At 37.3% G+C, this 19,902-nt stretch overlaps 1 long non-coding RNA gene across 1 annotated transcript in view; it reads left to right on the top strand.

Moving 5' to 3' along the window:
- The window catches only part of LOC120487992 (uncharacterized), a 77,248-nt gene extending 68,808 nt beyond the window's left edge, over positions 1 to 8,440 (top strand). Inside the window, exons 3-4 of the long non-coding RNA XR_016149234.1 lie at positions 7,189 to 7,335; positions 8,072 to 8,440. This is a non-coding gene — a long non-coding RNA (uncharacterized LOC120487992). The remainder of the gene's footprint in view (positions 1 to 7,188; positions 7,336 to 8,071) is intronic.
- The last annotated feature ends 11,462 nt before the right edge of the window (positions 8,441 to 19,902 follow it).

The raw sequence follows: 19,902 nt of genomic DNA, 5'->3' as shown, positions 1-19,902 counted from the left end.
GAAGGTTGTACGCAGGCGCATGGACTTGGTGTTGTTGTAGTATGCACTCCTAGCCGCCTGAAGTGCATACTACATTGAATTTCACACACTTTTGCGTCACCATTTGCACGCGGATTTCCCACACAAAACGCTCGTCTAAACGCAGTATAAAAAGTGATGACGCAACGCCACTTTTGCGTTTTCTCTTCAGAATCGTTTCCGTGTAAACATAGCCTAACTCTATTTAGAGAATTAGTAGACCCTCTGCCTAGTATCTGCTAACTCTATATTGTGATGCAATTGTGACCCAGCAGACATTCTACTGACTATAAGTAACTTTGCAAGTACATTTCAACTTATTCTAAGGCCCCATCCACACTACTGCGTTTTCGCTTAAAAACGGAGAATTAAAACGAATACGATCTCCGTCCACACCAGCGTTTTATTTGCGTATTAGAATTGATCTACGTCCACATTAAAACGACTGAAAACGCGGATCACGTGACCATTCACCAACACTGGGCATGCGCATACCGGTGTAAACAGGAAACAACGGATTGACTATTTCTCAGATTTGATGAAGAAGAAAGTAACGCTAACTACCTCTGCAAAGATTAGAAATGTCGAAGACCAGAGATTTCTTTTCATTATATTTTTTCTTACTTGTACAGGTCATGTGATGGGGGGCTGACGAATCAGGGAAGGACACGTGATGACCCCCAATCATAGAGTTTTTAAAGTCCTCCGTTTTGTCCCGTCTTCTAACACAATCTCATCCCAAGACGTCATACAACTGAACTGACGCTTTTGACCATACGTCAACATCCTCCGTTTTATGGTACCCTAAATCAGTTAGATGACGATCCTGGGGCACTTTACCTTTAACGTCAGTTAGGTGATGGGGTAGGTTTAGGTCTGGGGTAGGGTTATGATTAGATAACGTCATCTAACCGACGCTAAAGGGTACCCTAAAAATGTTGACGTATGGTCAAAACGCCCTCCGAAGATTAAAAACGGAAAACGGAGCTGCAGCATTTCTAAACTTCTCCGTTTTAGGTCTTCATTTTTTCTGTTTTAGTCTGGACGGGAGGTGCAAACGTAGCAAAACGCAGTAGTGTGGATGGGGCCTAACCCTAACCCTACCTATAATACTCTACTAATGAGAGTTAATAGACATAGGTGTGATGTCACTTACTGTATAGTCAACATAATGTGTTAATGGGACCATCACAAGTAAGTGAAACCGACTTTCTGTATTCGGTGGAATGCAAGAGGTGAATTTCTAAAGAATATGCTGGCCAATCTTTTCAATATGATGAAAGTAGTTTTTGAGCAACAAATTTCATTCCTGGCACGGCTCAAATCAGCCCTTCTGTCCAGACCAGAGCTTCAGCTACTCTTCCACCATCTCTTTAGATACAACAAATACAGATGGTAACCTACGCCAAGAAACATCTCCAAGTATCTTTGAGTAGGTCACCATCTGCCCTGTGTTTGCTTGAATCTGCTCTCTCACCTGGGAGTTTATTTATTATGTTGAGAGGGTAAGGTCATTTAAGGTCTCAATGCCGCCACAATAATGGATCCAAGAAGAGACAAATGCGTTCCACATCACCGTTCATAACCCTGAACGTCAGGGAGAAAAATACCCATCATTCAAGCAACATGATCCAGGGAAATTGAACATGATGTGGAAGCAGGCTGACTTACTACATTATTTCGCTCATGCTGCGGTCTCTTGCATCCCAGATATAAGAAAAGGAACAAACCGGATGTGTTTCTGGGCCAGTGTGTGAGGCATTTAACATTGTACTGGAAAGGCCATTTTGAGAATGTGATTTCCACAGAAAAGACAAATGGCTCAAAGATGCGCTCCCTATGATGCAGTGCAGAGATACTACTCTGCGAGAGCCAGGGAAACTGTGCGTCGCTATAAATCTTGCTTGCCATATGCCGAGAGGAATTCCGTAATACTGAGATTTTCGGGAGGGTGATCATTTTTCTTCCCCTTCCTCTCAATGCACGCCGAAAAAAGGGAAAATTAAAAATGGATTGCAGGTGATTCATCATCAAAGGTGCGCCTGGAAAACCTCCTTGTTACTAAGCCTGAAACTGGAAAACGACATTTACAATTCAAGATTCAAGACTCAAATACAGTGGAAATATATGATACCACATGATGCACCATCTACATATAGAATAGCACCGGAAGGTTCATGAATAGGATGGAAAAATTCATTTCTTTGGAAAAGATGAGAGAATATTTCCAAAAAGCAATTCTTATTTTATTTTATTCATTTTTTATATAACATTTCCATCCATAGCATAGCTAAAAATAATTTTCCTTTTGTTTTAAGTCAAAGTGAGACTGCAGTTTGTTCATAAAGTCTGCAGTCTCTCAGGAAAGAGAAGGATTACAGCCTATTAATTTTGGTTTATTTTTGTCCCTTACTGTATTTGCCTGGATGTCTTCATGGCTTCAATGCTTAGAGTCTAATGGCAATGCTAATGTATTCTAAATCCCTGAGGCATGAAACTATTCTTGCTTTGTATCATGTTAGCCCTTGAGTGTGACAGTATGCATTCTCTCTGCAATTAAATCAAGACATTGTGCTGATGTTGTCGAAGTGTGGGTCGGTCAACAGAACTCAATTTGGAAATCTGTCATTGTCACTCGTCATTGCCCGTTTATTTACCTTCCACTCTGAGAGCGGTTTGTCCTTGCCAGAAGAAATGGAGTCAGATCCACTAACGAAGGTTACATTTGAACACTTATTATAATATAAATACGAATTACATTTTTTTTATATATTCTTGTAGCCCGAGTGTGAGTTATAATAGAAATGGGATGACTTTATGTTACACAGATATTCAGTTTGGTTTTCATGTATGCTCATTTTAGGGCCCCACCTGTGCCTTGTTTTCCTCAGTTAATGTATATATAGACCTCATTTTCATCTGGTCGATTCTTATTGCTTTTTTGCTTTCTCCTGTGTGCTTCAGTTCCTGTCCAGTGTTCCAGTGTGATTGTTATTTTTGATTTATTGTTATTAGACTGCTGCAAATAGATCCTGCTTCTACACTCCCTTCTTGCAACCCACCATGATATATGTGGTCAGAATGATCCTAAATTTCAGGGAAACTCTGTGGGCTTGGATGGCATCAGGCTATCAGCACATTTTCCTGTTTGGCTTATTTCAGCTTCTGCATCTCTGTAATTGGCTAAGAGAAGTTTATTGTCCGTGTCAACAGTAGAATGCCCAGCAGTTGTCTTTTTACAGCTTTTTCCCACATTGCCAGGAAGACCATGGACAGAAAATGTCTGAGGCCATGTGCATATCAGATTCAATTAGAGTCCGATCCATTATTCTGCGAGGAGCTTTTCAAAATGAATTAACTTGAATTGTTGCGTTGCTGCGTAACCGGTGCTTTCTGATTTCCTGTGCTCCAGTCACACTTGACTGAAATGACTCTGAGTGGGCCTTCGTTTTAGTTTGATGTACGACTGAAGTGGGATTTGCTGGGAAGAAAGCATAAAAATCAGTGCGAGGCCATTCTACAGAATGGCCATTTTTGTCCCTTCTTGACATAGACTCTTTTCTACAACAAAACGTTTTTTTTTTATGTAAACATTGTCATTTATTAAATATTTGATAGTTTCTGAATCAAACCATTTAGAGGATGGTAATAACTTTAACCATGTTACCATGATTTTGAACAGATTTAACTATTTTAAATACGTTTTTAATATGTATATATAAATGTATAATTTAATCCTATGTATAATTAATAAATTGTGTATATAAAATTAACACTATTATTATTAGAATTATTATGAGCACCAAATGCGAGTAAATTCTAAAAAATGAATGTGAACAAATGTGAACAATGCTTGGGACAGTTGGCGGGTCAGCGCTTCATCATCCACAAAGTTTAAGCCTTGACAATTTATATATTCAAGTGCAAGAATACGCAAAAAGCGATATCATTTTGTTACTCGCACCACTGGTAACAATGTAAGTCTTTACTGTCACTTTTGATTACTTTAATGTGTCCTTGCTGATGACATATTAAAGTATTAATTTCTTTTTTTTCTCTTTTGAACAGCAACTTAACTTAATTTAGATTGAAATGACACATAGTAATACATTACATCATTGAATGTTTATAATCTCCACACATAAATTTACTTAAAAATGTATTTTTATCAAATTTGAAAAGGAATCAGTACCCATGAGGACGAGTCTCTTTGCTGAGGATCAGTGTCTGACTGAAGGACATACAGCCATCTGGGCAAAACATTCTGGAGATCTGCTCAACAGAGAGGAGGTTTTACACACACATTCACACAAACACACACCCATGCTGCATGTAAAATAAAAGGGCCCTGAACTACATGCCAAGCAAGAAATTTTGTGTTTAAAAGACGTCTAATGGCCGTCCAAACACAGCCCTGACATCTAGGCTAAAACAAGGCAAAATGTGGCCTGTCAAAATTTAATAGACGTGTATAGCCCAAGAATAGAAATAGCTGGTCTGACAAGGAGCTAAATCAACACATAGAACATGTCAAAGATATTAAACCAAACAGTTAACCGAGGCGGTATTGCCCTTCCGGGTATCAATTAAAGGCACACTTCAAAATAATCGGATTTTGATTTTTTTGTCCCAATTTCCCCCTTTCGACAAATCTACAAATCTAGGTAAAGTCACGATCATCTTGATGGTTCTACAGATTATCTTATAAGATATTCCTGTGGTGTGATGTGTGTTAAAAGTGATTGAATCTGCTTGGAAGAACGTCAGGTCTGCATCAATCTCAAATCATAAATATCCAACAATTTGAACAATGTACGATCAGAAATCCTGTTGTGTGGGGGGAACCATGAGGACAAATGCAGACGCATGCACTCTGTGGATTGCCACGTGGAATGTAACAATACCAAATTAGACAGCATCCAAACCTTTTTCTTTTTTTTTTCTGTACAAAAGCAAAAAAACTACTGCTATTTTTGCTTTACCGTCGTCCGCCATGTTTGTTTATTTCTGTTGGGGACCATTAAAATAAAGTGTTAGAAGATATTAAGCAGACATACTAATACTCTATTGACTGGGAGTTGACGTAGTTGCAAAGTTACTTAAAGCTACACTGTGTGATTTTTACCCCCATCTAGTGGTGAAAAGGTAAATGACCATCCAGTGAATATTAAGGTTCGTTCCATTCGACCGTAAGTGGCCTGCGAAGTGGACTTTACAGGGTATTTCGCCATCTTAAGTGAGATTGTAGTTCAGTGTTCAGTTCGAAGGGCACTGCAAACGGCATAGGGAATAAGGGAACATCGATACATCACTTCACAGGAAGTCAGTGAAGTCCACTTCAACTGAGTAGGGAGCAGTGAACACTGCGTAGGGACCGTGTCGAATGGAACGCACCTAGTTTCTGTTCCTCTCAATTCCGATTTCGTTTTAACTCCTACGGTGGCCAATGTAGTCCAAGATTAACATGGCTTCCAGTTCGACCTCGTCCATGAGTGTTAACTCAAACGTAAACGCAAAAGGCGAAGCTTATGTCCCTCTTTGGGTAATGTACTTTCAAGATGGAGGGGCAACATGGCGACCGACATTAGAACCCCTTACCCGTATGTATTTTCAATGGCATATTATACACTCACGAGAATACTTTATTACTTGAACGAAGTAAATATACATTAATGAGCACATATATTTTTGAAAGAACTAAGTGTTTTCAGCTAAGAAATAAACTAAAAGAGTTACACAGTGTAGCTTTAAAGTTACTTATAGAATGTCTAAAGTTTTCTATCAAAATAAAGTATTACTGAAATTAAAGCTGCTCTGGAAGTTCGAAACTTAAGGGCACTGACACTGCTATTTGTGAACGAACGTTTGTGCACTTTTGTGTGTATGCTTGTGCCGCACAGACACATTAATGATAAAGAATGGAGTCTCCAAGTAAGCATTATGTATTTGCTGTCACTGGGTGATTTGTCATTAACACTGCAAAGTGACTTTCTAGACTAGTCTATTATAGAAGAGAAGGAAAAGAGAGTTGCTTTATCTTCTTGAATTAGATTTGTGCTCTTCCCTGGAGCGATATTCGAAATGTGTTTTCCTAATCGTGGCGCAGAAAACAAAAGCCCAAAAAACTAAAACAAATGTGGTCTTTAGGGTGAGATTGATGAACGAGGGAATGATCGAGGGAGGTGTTTCAGCGCTGGGCATCTCCTAAGGAGTTCAGGTCTCACAGGTTTCCTGAGCTCTCGTTGATAAAAAATGAACACACAGTAGGCTACTTTTAAATCCTATTCCTTAGCCATCAAAGCCCCAAAGCTACATCAGATCAGACTGCTCTGAAACTCGACTGTTTCTGTAAAAAAAAAATGGTAAAAAAAAGGAACATAAGAAACTCTCAAATAAAAGAGATGAAAGTAAGATCAAAAGAGAGAATGAAAAAGCAAAAATGACATTAGATGACGATAGACAAAGCCAAAAAAAAAAAAAAACAAATGAAAGCATAAAACTAGTGAAAATAGACAAGCTAATTGTAAAGGGAATGAAAGGGAAAGCGAAATAACAAAAGAATAAACCAATAAAAAACTAACAAATGAATGATTGTAAGCAAAAACAGGAAAGAGAAAACAAAAGTGAATAGTTCAACCATGAAACTCTATTCACATTCTAATCGGTTGTAACTTTTCTGTTATGTTACTTGCTTCTCTGAAGTCCATGTTATCAGGTGCAATAATGACATTAAAATATGTTGATAAAATGAATGGACCAATATCTGCCATCCTGGCAGTTTTTCTGTTTAAAGGAAGATTGTTCTCTGTGCAATTCCCTTCTCCTGGGAATATTGGTTGAAGCTCCATAGAGAGGCGAATGAAACCAAAAGAGACATCATCCTTCTTTGCTAAGTCAATGATGGTGACTGTGACTAACATTTCTGATGGACCCATGGCAGAAGAGCAAGACGATGCCCAGAGGAACACTGACAGGTTCTGACTGCGTTTCCTGGGTTTGACTATAAATAAATTGCGGGTGTGAGCTGTAAACAAAACTGTGTGTTGTAGCATGTCGGAGCAGCGAGCTAAGACCACTTTAATGATTCGGAGGGGGCCTCGGGGGTCCGGAGTCCAAATGATGATTATCACACCCTGTAATAACCTCAGCTTTATCATTTCCCTTTCACAGATCCCTGCAGCTTCCAAGGAGAGGCATAATCCAGTCAGGATTTGGATGGATTTACTAGTTTTTCAGCAAATAAACATCAATCCATCCAAGGGAAGAACAACAGATGGATGACTGGATAGATCTGCGTGAACAGGCCAGAATAATCAGGTAAAATACAGAGAATTGTGGTATAATGTTTAATAGCACATATTTCATTATATTGATTTAAATGAAAAACGGGGATAACAACCATTACACTACTGTAATACACAAATGTTCAAATGTTTAGGGCCAGTAAGATGTTTTTGATGTCAAAGCTGATTTTTCAGCAATATTACTCCAATCACAGTCCCACGATCCTCCAGAAATCATTCTTATATGCTGATGTGGTGCTCAAGAAACATTTATTTTTTATAATGATCAATGTTGAAAACAGTTGTGCTGTTTAACATATTTTGTAGACACCTTTTTATGTTTTCATGCTTAACTGATTAATAGAAAGTTCTATAATGAACAGAAACAGAAATATGTTGTAACATCGATGTCAGTGTCTTTGTAGCGTCACTTTTGTTCAGTTAAATGCATCTTTGCTGAATAAAAGCACTTAAAGATTTACATTACACATCACAATGCAGTGTCCCGATACTGCATAAGTAATCGGTCAGCACATATTTCTAAAATGAGAGAGGAGTCACAAATTCGAGTACACTTAGCATTGCAAAAAGCGCAGGCACAATTTTTCAATGTGTGGGAATTGCAAACCTGAGAGGGAACTCTCAACTCGTGGGTACAATTTGTTAAATTTAGGGAATTATTTCAAAGTCTGTGAGAGTGGTTTATAAACTGAGGGGACAAATTACAAGGCCGTGGCCATGTGTATTTTTTTATCTTTTTTCTTGTGCAGGTGACTTCCCAGGATCTGAAACCGCTACTGGTGAGGAAAAAAAAAACTACTAGCAATTTTATCCAAACAACACCAGAACAAAGATCTGCTGCGAATAGAGATAGAATTACAGCACCCCTTTTCTGCCTCTCTATTGATTTATCTAGTTTGCTTCCTGTTTTATCAGCATGTCTCGATGTTTCTAATTTATTACTGTGCAGAGATTGTCCCATTCAACTTCTGAACACAAATTGCAGCAAATTCAATTTAAGGCCTCCAAGTCTGAAAAGACCAGTTAGACTAACATGGAAAAGAGCGCTATCTATGGACCTTAGCCAGGATAGGTGTCATGTTACATTTTTCGTTAAATGAAAACAAATTTGTACAGGATAGATTTGCTGTCCTTTTTTTTACTGTTGTGTATATTTCTCAGAATTGTGTATTTTTATTTTAGAGATATCACGTCATATCTATTATGACTTATTATTGTATTAGATTATTAGATTATTGTAAATTGTAATTTCTCCCTTTATACCATGAGTCTATTGATTTGATTTGATTGATTGATACACAGTGTTATTTAATATTCTAAATTTTAACATCTTAAAATTTTTAATATTAAAAGTATTTATGGACTTGGAATGTGATTATACAACTATACAACTTGGTCCTCAAATCTGTCAGATTACCTTCAATTCATTTTAGATTTTTTTTACGTTTTAGACAAACCAAGCATTTCTTTCTACTCTCTAGATTTTGAGTTGAAGGGAATGAGAGGAAGAGTTTGAGAAACAGAACAGTACTTATAAACATTCTTCTCAAGTCATGGGAACGGAACAAATCTCTAAGAAAGGTCTGATCCCATAATGCATGTTTTAAAGTGCTGATTTCCTGAATGATGGATTAAACATTAGGGAAAATAATAGCATTAGACCTTCAAAAAAACAAAGACTCCACCAAGAAACTATTGTAAGAGTTACAATAAATGTGTGCTTCATATTTACTGCCTGTTCTCAAGTCTAATGAGTAGTTATGAGCTTCATCACAGTTCACACAGACTGCTATCCATCCTGAACAGGATTATCTCAGATTAGAATTAGTGTGTACCAAATCATAATCCATTAAAACAGTGAGTAAAGCATTACTATTTTATACTTTTTCCTGTGGATTGTTGAAGCGTGGACTTGACATCAGTAAGATGTATTTATTTTTTTATTTTTTTATTTTTTCAAGGCTGCATTATATTGATCAAAGGTGACAGTATAGACATTTAGGCTACGTTCACACTGCCAATCCAAATCTGATTGTTTGTTTATAGTTTATGCGACTCGAATCTGATCTAACAGTATTGACAGTCCACTATTTTATCTCTATTGATAATAATTACAATAGTACTGTTTTTACTGTACTTTTGATAAAAAAATAAATAAATGCAACTTTAAGAGACGTCTATAAAAAGCTTTTAATAATCTTTTGCCAACGATGTAGTAACAGTGTGATTGCTTGTAGATTGCATGTAAAATACATATCAGCCTGCACCTAGTTTCATAACACATCATATATAATAAACCAATTTTAGAAAACATTTTTTTCTATAAATCTCTTGCCAATTTATATTTATTTATTTATTTTTTCTGTTGTCTGACTGTTTCAGACATCCTTGGCTCTGTAGTGGGCAATATAACACCCATTTTAGAACCAGGTTTGTGAAGAGGCTTACTTTTTAAGAGACTTTGCATTTGGATTGAAGTTGACCGTTTGTATTTAAATACTTTACTAAAAAGATATGCAGTTTCAACATTTTGAAAATTTAAATTCCCCATAAATCTCTTGAGGCTCTTAAACTGAACAAACCACCATCATATCTCTAAAACACGCAGAAACAAATGTCGTACATCTTTCATGTGCAAATGCAAACCATGTTGTTTACGCGGCACATGGCCAAAACAATTAGACTGACGCCAGCATTCAAATAGTGCTTCAACCAGTATTATTTAATACACCAAACACAAACAGGAATTAATTGGATATTTCTTCTTTAGAAACTACCAAGTGCCCCAGCTGAGTGTGAAAAAAAAAAGAAAGGCAACAGAAGTTCCCTTTTCACCAGAGCACAGACATCCACTGCCCTTTATACTATGGCTGCTCATGCAGAAACAACGAAAGAAAACAACAGCTGGCCTCACTCCACGTTCTTCCCCAGTTTGTAGTATTTCCAAAAATGAATCACTTTTAATAATCTTAAATGAACATTCATTCTGCTATAATATAATAATGATATTTTAATGATAATAATGATATTTGCATGGCTTCGGTAAGAATGAATAGAATAATTCACTTGGTCCACTTCCTTAGCTCAGCCAGGACAGAGAGAAAAGACCCCTATTGAAGGTCTTGAATTGTGAATAACATCACATGTTGTTTATGTGTTACAATTGTTGAGCTTTGTTGCCTGCATTGTTCTTTCTATGCCTTAGACTTTGTGTTTTGTTTGTAAAATTAGTCACAAACAACTTACAAGCTAACTATAATAACCACATTTTTTCCCTATGTATATGACATAAAGTCTTAAACTTACCTGTTTGGGCGATTCCTGTAAGTGTGTGCTCTTCCAACACTATCTCACGACCAATTCGTACGAATTCGACGCATGATTAAAAAGTGGCTAATTCGTACGACCTCACTCGTACTAATTCGTACGATTTGTCTAAACCCACGTGATGGTTAAGTTTAGGGGCGGGGTAAGGGGTAGGTCATTCGTATGAATTCATACGAATTGGCCAATTCGTAAAATATGTACGATTTAGCAAAATCGTATTAATTCGTACGAGTGAGGTCGTATGAATTGTTACGAATTAGCCACTTTTTAATCATTCGTTGAATTCGTACGACTTGGTCGTGAGATCGGGTTGGCTCTTCACAATCACCTTACATATTCATAAGCTCCAAGATCACCTGTAAAGCAGTAAATGACTAGTTATCACTCCGTTTTCATTGTCATCTGACAATCTAGTTTGCTTTCCTCCCTTTTCCCGTTTCGAGCACACTAGAATAATAAAGCTGTATTATACTTACATTCCTGACACTCTGCACCTCAGCAACACAAAGCATAGCACTGGCATGTTTTGTAATCAAAGACACATGGGGCCTATCATACACCCGGCACAATACAGTGCCAAACGTGACAAGTGGTTTTTGCTAGTTTCAGCCCGACGCAGTTATCATTTTCACGTCCTGCGCCAAGTTGTTTAAATAGCAAATGTATCTGCGCCTATTTATGCGCCCATTGGGCGTGCTGGTCTGAAAACGAGGTGTTTTCAGATGCATTGTTAGAGCGTTGCTATTTTGAGGCAACTGAAATAGACTGTGCCATAATGTGCACCCTGTCTCGACAAGTCGAACCACAAAAGACGTGCCAAGTGAGCTTCGAACTTCTGAACTGTATGAACGGCGTTCGTCGTTCGACTTGTCGAGACAGTTTTCCAAAGATGGCTGCTGCCTGTATACACAAAGTGCACTGTCTTTGTAAAATATCTTCTTATTAAACGGTCGATTATCAGATTATCATAAAAACAAATCTCAGAGAACGGTCGACTAGGTACCAATGTGTAATTAGACCAAAGGTTCATTTTGTACCGGAGTTCTCCTTTAATAATCTGAGCACAATTTCTAAAGTGAGGCAATTTTACTAAAGAAGTCTTCTAAAGGTGACTTGGGCTCTGCAGTTTCCATTTGAAAATTCTCCTTTTCCTCTTTCATATGTTTCAGAATAAGTGGTGAGAGCTCTTATTTGCGAGAGCACAAAGAATAGAAGGATATTACTTTATTTCAAGGAAGAGCCACGTGTCTTTTTCGAAGTTCAACACTGTAAAGTACTAAAACCATTTATGAAAATGGTCCATTTCTCTCAGTGGGAGCCATTTTGGCTCTGATGTCCAAAATATGACTCACTTTTGTATATGGAAACAGATAAAAGATAGGGTGTCTGCAGTAGCTGTGCAGGATTGAGGCGTCTTGTAGACCCAGAAAAGTACGCTGAAACCCCCTATGTGGCAGAAGGTCACACGCAGGAGGAGGGAGAATTGTGTGAAATGCACACGTCGTCTCTGTCTTTCTCTCCCCCAGTGCTAACGCCTCTAACGGCACAGCCAATTAACAGGAGAAGGGTGTGAGGACTGCTGTGTTGACAAAGCGTTCTCATTCCCCTATGAGTTGTGTGGCTCCCAGATTGCTGCTGTACTGTTTTCTCACACCGGCCTATGAGGCAGTGCCTCGCTTTCTCACCCGGCTGCACAGACTCCCTTTATTTGTAGTTAGCACTGCAGTCATTACAGTCAAGGTGACCCAGCATTTGCATACATAGTGGTGCAGTACATGCATGTAAAGGGGACGACACGTCTGTTTTATGCTGTACACCATTTTAGTAACTACGCAGGATTTAGTGAACAAAAAATGTAAAAACATGACAATATCGATGATGATTTCATATTCTAAACCCTTTTGAACATTTAACATTACTCTGTCTGGATAGAAAACACAATTGGATTTTTTCAGTTACTCTTTCTGCAGGTTACATTGTTCGTCAGTAGATTTTTTTTATTCAATCTTACAACCAATTCCTTCAAAATGGTTCATTCTCAAATAAAATAAGTGACTGTCTTTGAGTGAATTACTGAATCATTCACCGATTCATTTAAAACACGATTCATTCAGCAACAAAACACCAGGCGTAAACGGTGTTTCCTTCGTCCACTTTTGATCAAATGATTTGTTCAAAAACACTAATTCATTTAGGAACAAAACAACAATACTGTGTGTTTTTTTGGAAATGGTTGATACTGCTTTGGCTTTTGTTGATGGAGCAGAAATGAACACAATAACTTGCACTTTTGTGTCTAAAACGTAATAAGTTACAACAGTGCTGTGGTGATGACATATTTTTGTATGCCAACGCGGAAGTTCGCATCAAACTGGTTCCCTTGACAAAAAACCCAATAGAATTTTTCCATAGGCTAAAAAAGTGAGCTCTGTTATCAACAAAAGTGTATGATACTTCAACGTATTCTCATCCTAGGGCGTCATGTAGTGATGCTTTTGACAATGCGGCAATGCTTCAAATGTCAATATAACACGCTTCGGTTATGGGTAGGTTTAGGTCTGGGGTAGGGTTAGGGTTATACCACTAGGAGGCGCCTTCTGGCCCATATATACAGTATCTGCGTCTCATATTGACGCTAAAGGGTGCCATGTGCGTTGGATGTATGACGCCTTGGGATGAGAACGGGCTCGACACTTACTGTATAGGCCTGCACACAGGAAGTTTTCACTAATTAACACAACTTCTATGAATTTTGAAACCTAAAAGCAATCAACAGCTAACCTTAGGCTATTTCACGAGTTCATTTGCCCAAGACGGTTATGTGCATTTGACTTGCTGTCCACAGTGGAGGGGCTTGAGGAAGCAGATTCAACTCAAGCTTAGATATACCCCCCGTGGGACTAATGCTTGGATGATGAGTATGGGTTTAGTCGTCCCGAAATTACGTTTGTGAACTTCAGTAACTCGACTTTACCTCCACCAAGGTTATTTGAGACTTTTGACCAAAACCCCATTCAAACAACCCATCTGAACTGTGCTTCAGACATGAATGAAACCTTAAATCGTGGTTTGCTCAGCAGAGTTGTGCTTTTAAACTGATTGATTTGACATATGATTTTGGAAAATCCTGAGCCATCTATTGAGAAGACTGTGAGATGTAGGCTCTAGTTACTATCAATCGTCTCAGCTTAATTCGTTGTGTACTGCTTGATGATCTAGAATGAAGAAAATCACCTTTACTTGTTTCGTCTGTGTGAATGATTTTTTATTTTTTTTTCCACTCAGCAGATTTGCATGAAGAGTAAGCGAGATAAATCGCTGATTTAGAGACATAATAAAGGCAAGCATCTATTTTCTGAACAATCCCAGGAGAGGAAAGGGAATTGCACTTGTATAAATGCTGTCCTTTATTTTACTCTGTAAGCTCACTGTGCCAAAATGAAGCGTGATTTATCTTGTGTCATGAAACACTAGGGTTTCTGAGGAGCTCAGTCTTTCCAGGAGTAAACAATTGGATGCCCTTAATGAGCATACATCGCATTGTTGTTTGTTCAAGGTCAGACGTTTACATGAGAAATTGGTCAGGGAACATAGTTATTTCATTCTCATTGCTTAGTGTGTAATAAATTATCCCTCCCCCATGCATAACCTCTACCAGAGTCTTATAACCTCTATCCAAGGTAAATCTGTAAAGGAAGACTGTGCATGCTCAAAGTTCTAATGTGTCAGATATGACAGTAATTACTTTTTATAAATATGAAGATTGATAGTGTCACATACACAGCTTGTGTGTAGTCTCCATTTTACTCTTAACTCATATACCACTAGCTGTATTTTTACATTTAATTTACATTTTACCACTATTGAGCAAATTACACAAACCTTAAAGAACATTTAATCACTTGGTCTTTGCCTAAAACCTCCTAATTCTTCACCTGAGGATGGTGAAAATCATATTACACAAAATGAGATCTAAAAATCTGATTTTTTTTTTTTGAGGTATCACACAATATAAACTTAGATAGATTTTTGGAGATGTTTTATGCATGCATTGTTCCCTGCAGAGAGTTAAAAAATCAATGCTTTGCATTTCACCCGTGCATATCCATCAATCCGCTCTTAAATGAGAGAATGATTGCATATACTTAAGCATGTTTATCTGTTGAAGACTGTTGGCTGCTCCCCAGTGTGTAGTTCTACTTTAGTTTGAAAACACTCTCTCACACTTGGCTTGCATTTCCTCATTAAGTTCCAAAATGAACCTGTGGTCGTAACCAAAGAACAAAACTGAATTTGAAAATAATAATAACCAGACTGGAGGATTCGATGACCACTGAGCAGAATGAAAAAATGGCGCCTTTGCATTCCAACTCAAAAACATATGCTTTGAAAAACAATCTAGCTGAACTTTAGATTGTTGCTGGGTCAGTTATGTCTTCAAGTACCGTTTATCTCTTGGTTTAAAGGGAGAACTTGAGAAATGGTACAGAGCAACCACATCATTTATCACTCAATGGCATTTAATAAGATCATTCTAATGTTTGCTGTTTTTTCTTTTTTTTTTCCTTTTAGTTTTAAAGTAGAACACTGACATTTTCTATTTCTATTTGATGTATAGTTGAAAAACCCTATCCCAAACCTTCTTAATGTGATTGTCTTCAGCGTGCAATTCAAAGTAGGTCTGTGATTATCAAAAAGACTAATGTGCTAATTTGATTAGCTAATTTGCAAGTTACTCCGGTGAACCGGTTGACCTTTTTAAATTAGTGACATTCTAGAAGATTTAGCTGATATTTTAAACATCTTTGTTTAAAAAAAAAAAAAAAAGAAGTCTCTGATGGCATGCTTGAATGTACAGAATTATTTTTGGGTTGTGTTAATTTTTAAGTCAAATTTAATTTAAATAATTATTTTTTTAAACATATTTAATGTTTTATCACAAGTCTCTTAATTACATATAATCCTCTGTTAGAAATGATGTACTGTGTTTGGCTTAACCGAATATTTGATTATTTTTTACATCAGAAACTCTCAACCGGCTGCCAGTCCTCCTGAATACTGTCCATTCAGAATGTCATCATGTCTGACAGATGATTGACAGTCATGGGTATGCTTTAACTTCATAAGAGACAGATGCAGGTTTGTTTAGTTTTAGGTTATTTTTTGCCCACTCTTTTATGCGCACTGTGAATTCAGCTTCACTGTGAATCAATACTTCATCTTTTTACATCATGCTCTGTTGTAATCATATTTCAGTTGAACGGTGCCAGAGTTCATTTGGAAGCGCTTCAGTCAGTTCACGTTCAATCAGTCGTTCACGTTCAACATCACGTCGACGTAATGTCTCCCGTTCCCTCGTTAGGGACCGAGGGTTACATTTTTTTAACCAAGACGTTAAGATGGCAGCATTCAAACTTATTAAATGAACGGCAATAACAGCAATCACACAAGAGTTTGTTTAAAGCAAACCTGTAAAATGTGAATACACCCTGATTTTTAGACAACATTGTGTATCTTTATACATCAAAATTAATTGCAACAAACCCAGAATTTAAATATTTTTTTAATAATGTTTTTTTATAAACATTGTGTTCTATGTTTTTGTTCTTCGTAGAGTACTAGATCTTTCATTTAGCAACTTGGCTAACTGCGAGTGTGATTTTGTGAGTCTTGCACAGCATCTTTTGAACATATATATATATATTAAATAGTGTTGATAAATAGGTTTATTGTGCTTTTTCAAATTGTTTCCTGCTGATTTTGGTGTGCAATGTATAAAAATGTGGTCATGGGAAATTTGGTGTGTAAATCAAGCTTTCAACAGTGGACAGCTTCCCTAGTTGTCTTTATCTCAGAAATAGTTGCCCTACCACAATGCTTTAACAAACTACAAGACAATATTTGATCTTAGTTACAGGAGAAATGCATTAGCATATTTATTTTCCCATTGGGGCTGTTGTGAGTTGTGAGTACTGTAGCTGTCGTTGCAGGCAAGGACTGACTGATATACACAGCTTCTGTCACATGTCCCTGATTTCTCGTGTCTCTTCTCACCAAGAGTGAGAGTCAGTCAGTCATGCGACTGTCATTTCTTAGCATGTTGTCAGACATCAGACAGCTTGCATGCGTCTTCAGATTTAAGCAGTTTATTTGTGCATAAATTAAATTTGACTTGTCTACAGTCAGTGTTCATGGAATGCTGACCGACTGTTAACTTGGAAATGGTGGTGTGGCTTCAGTTACTGTTGGTTAAAGATTTGGGTTGATGACCTAATGGTTTTGGGTTTGAACCCCACACTTAAGCCTGGGTTTGTTTGAGGAGGACTGCTCTTATAATAAGTGGAGTGTCACTTTGGTTAAAAGCATCTGCTTCTAATTGGTTTAACTCGTGTCTAGTGTTGTATTTCTTTGCCAGTCCTGCTAGAAAATATGTAGTCAGAGTTCAGATGTTAATGTCACATGTCTACAGTAGTTCAGTGGGTAATTCCAACGCCATTTGCAGGCACGGGGTGGTTAAATAGTTGAAATAGAAGGTTGAAAAGCAGTGTCAAATTTGATTAGATGCATATTGGTTAAGTCAGATTTGTGATACAAAACCCCTTCCCTTCTGTTTTTTGATTACATCTTTTTAATTTTTTTTATTTCATCCATCAATTCTCCAAACCTTGTATCCTCTGTAAGGTCACAGGGATGATGAAGCATGTCCCAGTGTTTTTGGGCCACAGGCGGAGGAAACACCTGGACAGATTGCTAGTCAAATTTCTTTCTTTTTTTTTGCACACTTCATGAACAGATAATTATGGAAGCTTGTTTCCGCCAATGAATTTAAAAAAGAAAAAAATAATTGTGACTTTTTATCTCACAATTGAGAGATATGAAGTCAGAATTGTGAGAAATAAAGTCACAATTGCGTGTTATAAAGTCAGAACTGCAAGATATAAAGTCAGAATTGCAAGATATAAAGTCAGAATTGCGAGATATAAAGTCAGAATTGTGTGATATAAAGTCCCAATTCTGAGAAAAAAAATGACAGAAGTGCGACTTTATGTCTCACAATTGCAGCTTTATATCTCGCAATTCTGACTTTATATCTCGCAATTCTGACTTTATATCTCACAATTTTGACTTTATAACACGCAATTGCGACTTTACATCTCGCAATTCTGACTTTATATCTCGCAATTCTGACTTTACATCTCGCAATTCTGACTTTACATCTCGCAATTCTGATTTTATAACACATAATTGCGAGTTCATTTATAAACTCCCAATTACAAGTTATCAGGCAGTATCAAAACTAACTTTTTTCCCCCTCGGAATAGTTTGTATCTCTCATTTCTGACTTTATAACATGTAATTGTGACTTTATATCTTGCAATTCTGACTTTATATCTCGCAATTTTGACTTTATAACACGCAATTGCGACTTTATATCACGCAATTCTGACTTTATAACACAATTGCGAGTTTATACGTCAAAATTCTGACATCTTTTCTCAGAATTGTGAGATATAAACTCAAAATTACGAGTTATCAGGCAGTATCAAAACGAACTTTTTTCCCCCTCGGAATAGTTTGTATCTCACATTTCTGACTTTATAACACGTAATTGCGACTTTATATCTTGCAATTCTGACTTTATATCTCGCAATTCTGACTTTATATCTCGCAATTTTGACTTTATAACACACAATTGCGACTTTATATCACGCAATTCGGACTTTATATCTCGCAATTCTGACTTTATATCTCGCAATTCTGACTTTATATCTCGCAATTCTGACTTTATATCTCGCAATTCTGACTTTATATCTTGCAATTCTGACTTTATATCTCACGATTCTGACTTTATATCTCGCAATTCTGACTTTATATCTCGCAATTTTGACTTTATAACACGCAATTGCGACTTTATATCACGCAATTCTGACTTTATATCTCGCAATTCTGATTTTATATCTCGCAATTTTGACTTTATAACACGCAATTGCGACTTTATATCACGCAATTCTGACTTTATAACACACAATTCTGAGAAATAAAGTCAGAATTGCGAGGTGTAAACTTGCAATTGTGAGAAAAAAAGTCAGAATTGTGAGATAAAAAGTCGCCATTACCTTTTTTATTTTTCATTCTGTGGTGGAGACAAGCTTCCATGGATAATTACTTAGATAGATGATGATAGATGTTTGTTCAATTTAAGACTTCATATGTTGGCTAATTTAACTGTAAATTAATTTATATAACCGTGCATTTTATACGAGGGACTGAACCAGAAAGCACAGTTGTATAAATTATTTTACAGTTATATACGTTCAGCCCAAGGACATTCTACAGTGATTCTTCAGCCCTCAGCTGGCCTTTCTGGACTGACCGTGTGATTGTAATCAATCGAAGGAATCCCACGTTGATGCTCTGCTTCTTCCCCACTATGATTATATCAGTGCTATTCTCTGAGGATGAAAGAAGTCCTCGCTCTTCTTATGAACTCCTCATCTTTCATAAAATCACTGTCCCTATTGGCCAAGAGTTCTTGTGAGTCACACCATTCAGAGGTCATATTTCTCCATGCTGAATAATTTATTTTTCCTGTCTTACGCTCTGCATCGGGGTCAGTTTCAAAGATGATACAGCACATATCTCCACATGAGCCATTTAGCCATAAGCATAGAGAATAATATAAAGAAAACTGAAGTCTTTATTTGATCATATTGTCTGTAGACGGTTAGATGATTGGCAGTGTTTCCAATGAATTGTTTTCACCATAATGGATTTTGCGAGGATGTAAATGAGTTGTTTAACCTTGTTCCTTTCAGTATGTTATTTGAACGAAGGACTGTCATTGGATTCACAATTTAAATGAACCTTAATCCCTCTCCCTCTGTCTCCTTCAGGGTCCTTGTGGCTGTCAAATGACATTCCACAGCTGGTAATTAAGCCAGTTTATGCTTCACAACGTCAAACCTGAAGCCCTTATATTACTATATATGTCTTTTTCAAGGACACCACCTCCAACTACCCTATTGACAGGGCCGTGACCCCACCTAAGTTCGTAGAGGCACTAATTAGGGCAACCTCCCTTGTGTCCGCACTGGAGGAATCAAGTTGCAGTGAATATGTCAGCAGTGGCCAAACTACTGCTGTGAAAGCCAAAGGCATTTTAATGCTGTGAAAGGCCTTTGCAAATATATCAGTTTGGCACACCTCAAACGTGACTGTGCTGCTAATTTGTTGATAGAAAACACTGGATGAA

The sequence above is a fragment of the Pimephales promelas genome, chromosome 22 (genome assembly GCF_988280905.1).
Source record: "Pimephales promelas chromosome 22, fPimPro1.hap1.1, whole genome shotgun sequence".
NCBI classification, from domain to species: Eukaryota; Metazoa; Chordata; class Actinopteri; order Cypriniformes; family Leuciscidae; genus Pimephales; species Pimephales promelas.
Note: the sequence above shows the minus strand (reverse complement) of the source record. Positions and strands in the feature narration are given on the sequence as shown.